Source organism: Tachyglossus aculeatus, chromosome 5, assembly GCF_015852505.1.
Source record: "Tachyglossus aculeatus isolate mTacAcu1 chromosome 5, mTacAcu1.pri, whole genome shotgun sequence".
NCBI lineage: Eukaryota > Metazoa > Chordata > Mammalia > Monotremata > Tachyglossidae > Tachyglossus > Tachyglossus aculeatus.
This window is the reverse complement of record NC_052070.1, coordinates 11,373,632-11,381,120: the sequence shown is the minus strand read 5'-3', so window position 1 is coordinate 11,381,120 and position 7,489 is coordinate 11,373,632.

Below are 7,489 nucleotides of genomic sequence, written 5' to 3'. Positions count from 1 at the left end.
AAGCCAATGTCCATCTCAAGTTTGGTCCTGAAAGATTCCTCTGATTATTTAGCATTTTAGCATTCCTCAAAAATCTCCAGTGGCTGCCTGTCAACCTGCACATCAAGCAAAAACTCCTCACTCTCGGCTTCAAGGGTGTCCATCACCTTGCCCGCTCCTACCTCACCTCCCTTCTCTCCTTCTATAGCCCAGCACGCACCCTCCGCTCCTCTGCTGCTAACCTCCTCACTGGGCCTCGTTCGCACCCATCCCGCCGTCGACCCCCGGCCCACGTCCTCCCCCTGGCCCGGAATTCCGTCCCTCTTCACATCCTCCAAACTAGCTCTCTTCCTCCCTTCAAAGCCCTACTGAGAGCTCACCTCCTCCAAGAGGCCTTCCCAGACTGAGCCCCATTTTTCCTCTCCTCCTCCCCATCCTCCCCACCCTACTTCCTTCCCCTCCCCACAGCACTTGTATATATATATTTGTACAGATTTATTACTCTATTTTACTTGTGTGTATATATATATATATATATATATATATATACACTATTCAATTTATTTTGTTAATGATGTGCATGTAGCTCTCTTCCTCCCTTTAAGGCCCTACTGAGAGCTCACCTCGTCCAGGAGGCCTTCCCAGACTGAGCCCCTTCTTTCCTCTCCCCCTCATCCCCCTCTGCATCCCCCCCATCTTACCTCCTTCCCTTCCCCACAGCACCTGTATCTATGTATATATGTTTGTACATATTTATTACTCTATTTATTTTACTTGTACATATCTATTCTATTTATTTTATTTTGTTAGTATGTTTGGTTTTGTTCTCTGTCTCCCCCTTTTAGATTGTGAGCCCACTGTTGGGTAGGGACTGTCTCTATATGTTGCCAACTTGTACTTCCCAAGCACTTAGTACAGTGCTCTGCACACAGTAAGCGCTCAATAAATATGATTGATGATGATATAGCTATACTTCTATTTGTTCTGATGACTTTGACACCTGTCTACATGTTTTGTTTTGTTGTCTGTCTCCCTCTTCTAGACTGTGAGCCCGTTTTTGGGTTGGGACCATCTTTATATGTTGCCAACTTGTACTTCCCTAGCGCTTAGTACAGTGATCTGCACACAGTAAGCACTCAATAAATATGATTGAATGAATGAATGAATGAGTTTTAAGGCATTCCACTCTTGGCTTAGAGTTAGCATGGACTAGGTTTGTCACCCGCTTTTTAGCTGTGTGACCTTGGACAACTCACTTACCTTCTCTGTGCCTTAGTTACATCAACTGTAAAATGAGGATTGAGACTGTGAGCCCCATGTGGGATATGGACTATATCCAGTGTGATTTGCTTGAATCTATCCCAGCTCTTAGTACATTGCCTGGCACAGAGTAAGCGCTTAACAAATGTTCCCTTTATTTAACCCCTCTCCCAGCTCCACAGCACTAACGCACATATCTGTAATTTATTTAATGTCTCTCCCCCGCATCTACTGCAAGCTCATTGTGATCAGAGAATGTCCGTTTATTGCTACATTGTACTCTCCCAAGTCCTAGTACAGTGCTCCACATATAGTAAGCACTCAAATACTACCAAATGAATGAAAGTGCCATTAAAAATTGCATTCCCTGCTCACTACAAGTTTACTCTTTCTCCCTTCAAAGCCCTACTGAGAGCTCACCTCCTCCAAGAGGCCTTCCCATACTGAGCCCCCTTTTTCCTCTCCTCCTTCCCCTCCTCCCCGCCCTACCTCCTTCCCCTCCCCACAGCACCTGTATATATGTCTGTAGAGATTTATTACTCTATTTTACTTGCACATATTTACTATTCTATTTTGTTAATGTTGTGTATATAGCTTTAATTCTATTTGTTCTGACAACTTTGACACCTGTCTACATGTTTTGTTTTGTTTTCTTTCTCCCCCTTCTAGACTGTGAGTCCGTTTTTGGGTAGGGACCATCTTCATATGTTGCCAACTTGTACTTCCCAAGTGCTTAGTACAGTGCTCTGCACACAGTAAGCACTCAAATACGATTGAATGAATGTAAATCCAGAGTTCAGGCCGACCTCATCCACCTCAATACCATTCTTGCCTGCTTCAACTCTGCCCTCTCCTCTTCTCGACAACATTATTTCTGCCTCCCTAATGACTCCCATAGCCATTACCCTCACCAGTTGTTTCAGATGTTCAACTCCCTCCTCACTTGATGACAGACTAAATATGTGGCTTGAATGAGAGATATAAGGTGAAGATAATTCCAGAGTTATGGGCTTGTGAGACAGGGAGGATGGTGGTGTTGACTACAGTGATGGGGAAGTTAGGGAAGGACAGGGTTTGGGTGGGAAGATAAGGAGCTCTGTTTTGGACATGGTAAGTTTGAGGTGACAGGAGGACATCCAAGTAGAGATGTCTTGCAGGCAGGAGGAGATGTGAGACTGCAGAGAGGGAGAGACACCAGGGCTGGGGATACAGATTTGGGAATCACCTGCGTAGAAATGGTAGTTGGAAGCCATGGGGGTGAATGAGTTCTTCAGGGGAGTGGGTATAGATGGAGAAAATAAGGTGATCCAGAACTGAACTGAGGCACCACCACAGGGAGTTTGAGAGAGGAGGAACTCACAAAAGGTCATGGGTTCTAATCCTGGCTCTGCCACTTATCTGCTGTGTGACCTTGAGCAAGTCACATAACTTCCCTGTATCTCAGTTCCCTCATCTGTAAAATGGGGATTGAGACTGTGAGCCCTATGTGGGACAGGGACTGCGTCCAACCTGATGTTTTCATACCCATCCCAGTGCTTAGTACAGTGCCTGGCCCATAGTAAGTGAGTAATAAATACCATGATTACTAAAAGAGACTGAGAATGAGTGGCCAGAGAGAAAGGAGGAGAACCAGGAGTGGACAGTGCCAGTGAAGTGGAGGAACTGGGTGTAGACAACTCAATCCAAGAGTTTAGACAGGAATATTGGCAGGAGATGGGGTGATAACTGAAGGGAACTGTGGTTTCAAGGGAGGGGTTTTTTTGGGATAAAGCAGACATGAGTATGTTTGAAAGCAGTAGGGAAGGAGCCGTTGGAGAGTGAGCATGTGAAGATGACAGGCAGGGAGGGAAGAAGGAAGAGACAAATTCTTATGATCAGAGGCACAGGTGAAAGGGTTAGATTTTAAGAAGGGGTGGGAGGTCTCCTCTTGAGACCTGCTGGGAAAGTTGAGAGGGTCAAAGTAGGGCATGAGGAGGGAAGATTGGAGAGGATCAAGGGAGAATTTAGTGAGTCATGCCTGGTGGGTTGAAGTTTATTACTAAGGAACATGGCCAGGTCCTTAAGGGCAAGTGGGGAAGGTGGTTGGATGGGGCTTGAGGAGGGAGTTAAAAGTCTGAAACAACTGCTGAGGACCATGGGCTTGGGAATCAATAGGTATGGAGAAGGCAGAATCAGAGTTTCTAATTCCAGCTCTCACCTGCCTGCTGTGATACCATAGTGTTTCACTGAACTTCTCTGTGCCTCAGTTTCCTCATCTATAAACCAGGGTTTCAATACCTCTTCTCCTTCCCCCTTCGAGTGTGAGCCCCATGTGGGACAGGACTTTGTCCACCCTGTTGATCTCTCATCAACCCCACTGTTCAGTACGGGGTTAAGACATTTTAACAATAACATTATTTTCAAAATTATTATTATTATCCATACTATAACAGGAACTTGGGAACCATACAAAAAGTAAGATACAAGCCATTTACTCACCAAGGGATCTGGACTCTTTCCAATTGCCTTACAAATAGAAAAGGAAAACACTCTTTTTATAAAAATGATTTCACCAAGTCCTCCTTCACTTGGAGGCAGAAATAGTCAAGATTCACATCTCTGAAGAAACACATAAAAATATCCGGAAAGAAGAAAAAAAAAAAGGTATCACACACTTGAAATGAGAATCTTATTTTGAATGTAAAAACTCAGTGCTAAAAGTAAAAATAACCAGGCCAATCGATTATGATATAACTATTATTAGAAATGCACATTCACCGTTTGTGGGAGGGCTGTTCTTCAATGAAGAAGACAGTATCCAGCAAAGATCTATATCTTTGCCATGCAGCCTAGCGGAAAGAGGACGGGCTTAGTAGTCAGAGGACCTGGGAACTAATTCCTGCTCTGCCAATTGATCTGTCGATTGCTAGCTGTGTGACCTTGGGCAAGTCACTTAATTTCTCTGTGTCTCAGTTTCCTCAACTGTAAAATGGGTTTCGGTGCCTGTTTTCCTTCCCACTTAAGACTGTGAGCCCCAAGTGGAACATGGACTGTGTCTGAACTAATTGACTTGTATCTATAGAGAAGCGGCGTGGCACAGTGGAAAGAGCCTGGGCTTTGGAGTAAGAAGTCGTGGGTTCTAATCCCGGCTCTGCCAATTGTCAGCTGTGTGACTTTGGGCAAGTCACTTCACTTCTCTGGGCCTCAGTTACCTCATCTGTAAAATGGGGATGAAGACTGTGAGCCCCCTGTGGCACAACCTGATCACCTTGTAACCTCCCCAGTGCTTAGAACAGTGCTTTGCACATAGTAAGTGCTCATTAAATGCCATTATATAACATACAATAATCTATCCCAGGGCTTATAACAGTGTTTGACACATAGTAAGCACTTAAAAGTATCATAAAACAAAGAGGCAAATGTTAACTGTGTAAATCAAGAGGTGATTTGCAAGTGTGAGAAGAAATAACACACAGAGACAGCATGTATTAACTCACAGATGTGACCTTATTCTAGTGGGATGGAATCACTGTGAGTTGTCGGTAAAGACTGTAATCTCATTGTGGACAGGGGACGGGCCTGTTAATTCTGCTGTACTGTACTATCCCAAGAGCTTAGTACAGTGCTCTGCATGTAGTAAGTGCTCACTAAATATAAGTGATTGACTTCAAAATGCCAGAATCTACCCCAGATGGCTTAGCAAACCCAAGAGAGAATGAGCTTCAATAATCATTTATCTGGCAAGAATAGCACTTAATTGAATTTGTTATTCAGGGCCATTTATGGACACTGTTCTCTGATGAGTAATTTAAGGGCATATTTGGGAAGTAAGGGAGAATTAAATTAGATTTTTTTTTTCAAAAAACGGGGTCTTTGAGAAAGAACTCATCAATTCAGAAATATAATTTAGCTGATATTCCTACTTTAGTGCATGTTTTAATTTTAGGTTCTCAGAAGGGGTTATTTATGTAGAAGTACTTTTAAATATTTGCCAATTTGAAGAGAGAAAACAGTGATTGGGGTTCTGGAGAGAGAGTGAAGTTCAGCAAGTGTGTGTTTAATAGAAAGAAGGTCCCAGACCTGTGTTCTTTTTTCAGGCCACGTGGCTGCTTTGTATCAGCAGAAGCTCAGCTTAATATCTTTTAGTCCTGTACTGAATTCTACTGAATCTACTTACTGTTATTGAAAGCTGCAGTCTTTCTAGATGATACTTCCAATTGCATTTGTAATACTGACTCATAATAATGATGGTATTAAGTTCTCACTATTATCAAGCACCTATTGATATGCTGTACCCTATAAGGTATTAATCAAAATGGGTTCATTCATTCAATTGCATTTATTGAGCACTTACTGTGTGCAGAGCACAATACTAAGCACTTGGGAAGTACAAGTCGGCAGCATATAGAGATGGTCCCTGCCCAACAACGGGCTCACAGTCTAGAATAGGGAGACAGACAACAACACAAAACATGTAGACAGGTGAGAAACCCAGTTTTCATTTTTGTGGAGGAGTTACACACAAATTCAGTTTTCTATTGATGCATAAACCAAAAATCAAGTCTATTTTCGGACATGATGGTTATCCTGTTTTATCTCTCAACCCTTAAAGCTACTACATATATGATCTTCTGCTGGGTCTTTTTTAAAATTTTTAATGGCATTTGTCAAACACTTACTATGTGCCAGGAATTGTATTAAGTACTGGGGTAGATACCAACTGAGCAGTTTGGACATCAGCCATGTTACACATGGGGCTTACAGTCTTAATCCCCATTTTACAGATGAAGTAACTGAGGCCCAGGGAAGAGAAGGGACTGGCCCAAGGTCACACAATGGACAAGTGTCAGAGCAAGAATTAGAACCCAGCTCCTTCTGACTCCCAAGCCCTGGTTCTATTCACTAGGCATACCTTCTCATAGAATCCTGTCCTATTTAAATTGTCCTGCATTCCTTTTTAAACTTTGTGATGACATTTGAACTGTTGGCAAAAGCAAATCATTTAAATTCAGGAAAGATCCTTTTGTTTCCACTAACCAGTTTGTTTGAATTTTTTTTTCTATATCCACTTGCTGATATAATTCCAGGGTGGTCTTCTCCTCATCCATTTTACACATTCATGTGCACAATTTATATCAATCAGTCATATTGAGAATTTACTTTGTGCGGAGCATGGTACTAAGTGCTTGGGAGAGTATAATTTAAATGAATTGGTAAGCACGTTCCCCACCCACAACAAGCTTATGGTCTAGAGGACCAATTGTGTTCCCAAGAACCATTTTTGAAGGGAAATAACATTGATTTGGGCATTCCAGTTGTCACTGAATAAAGCTGTCCTCGTGTAACTGCATTAAAGTAAATGGTGTAGAAGAAATCCTGTTGATTCTTCCTTCACAACCTGTCCGCCCTTTCCATTTGATCCAATGGAAGGGAAGCAGCGTGGCTCAGTGGAAAGAGCCCGGGCTTTGAAGTCAGAGGTCATGGGTTCAAACCCCAGCTCCGCCACTTGTCAGCTGTGTGACTTTGGGCAAGTCACTTAACTTCCCTGGTCCTCAGTTACCTCATCTGTAAAATGGGGATTAAGACTGTGAGCCCCCCGTGGGACAACCTCATCACCTTGTAACCTCTCCAGAGCTTAGAACAGTGCTTTGCCCATAGTAAGCACTTAGTAAATGCTATTATTATTATTATCAAATTGCTACCACACCAATCCAAGAACTTAGATCCCTCCTTGACTGCTGCATTGGCCTCCTTGCTGTTCACCCTTCCACCTGTCTCTCCCCTCTCCAGTCCAGTCAGAAGGTCATGGGTTCTAATCCCAAGATCTGCCACTTGTCTGCTGTCTCCACTGGTTCCTTCCCCTCTGCCTTCAAACATGTCCATGTCTCCCCATCCTAAAAAAACCCTCTCTTGACCCCACCTCCCCTTCTAGTTATCACCCTATCTCCCTTCTACCTTTCCTTTCCAAACTCCAAGAACGAGCTGTCTACACTTGCTGCCTCGAATTCCTCAACACCAACTCTCTCCTTGACCCCCTCCAATCTGGCTTCCGCCCCCTACACTCCACCAAAACTGCCCTCTCGAAGGTCACTGATGACCTCCTTCTTGCCAAATCCAACGGCTACTACTCTATCCTAATCCTCCTCGACCTCTCAGCTGCCTTCAACACTGTGGATCACCCCCTTCACCTCAACACGCTGTCCAACCTTGGCTTCACAGACTCTGTCCTCTCCTGGTTCTCCTCATCTCTCCAGCCAGTCATTGTCAGTCT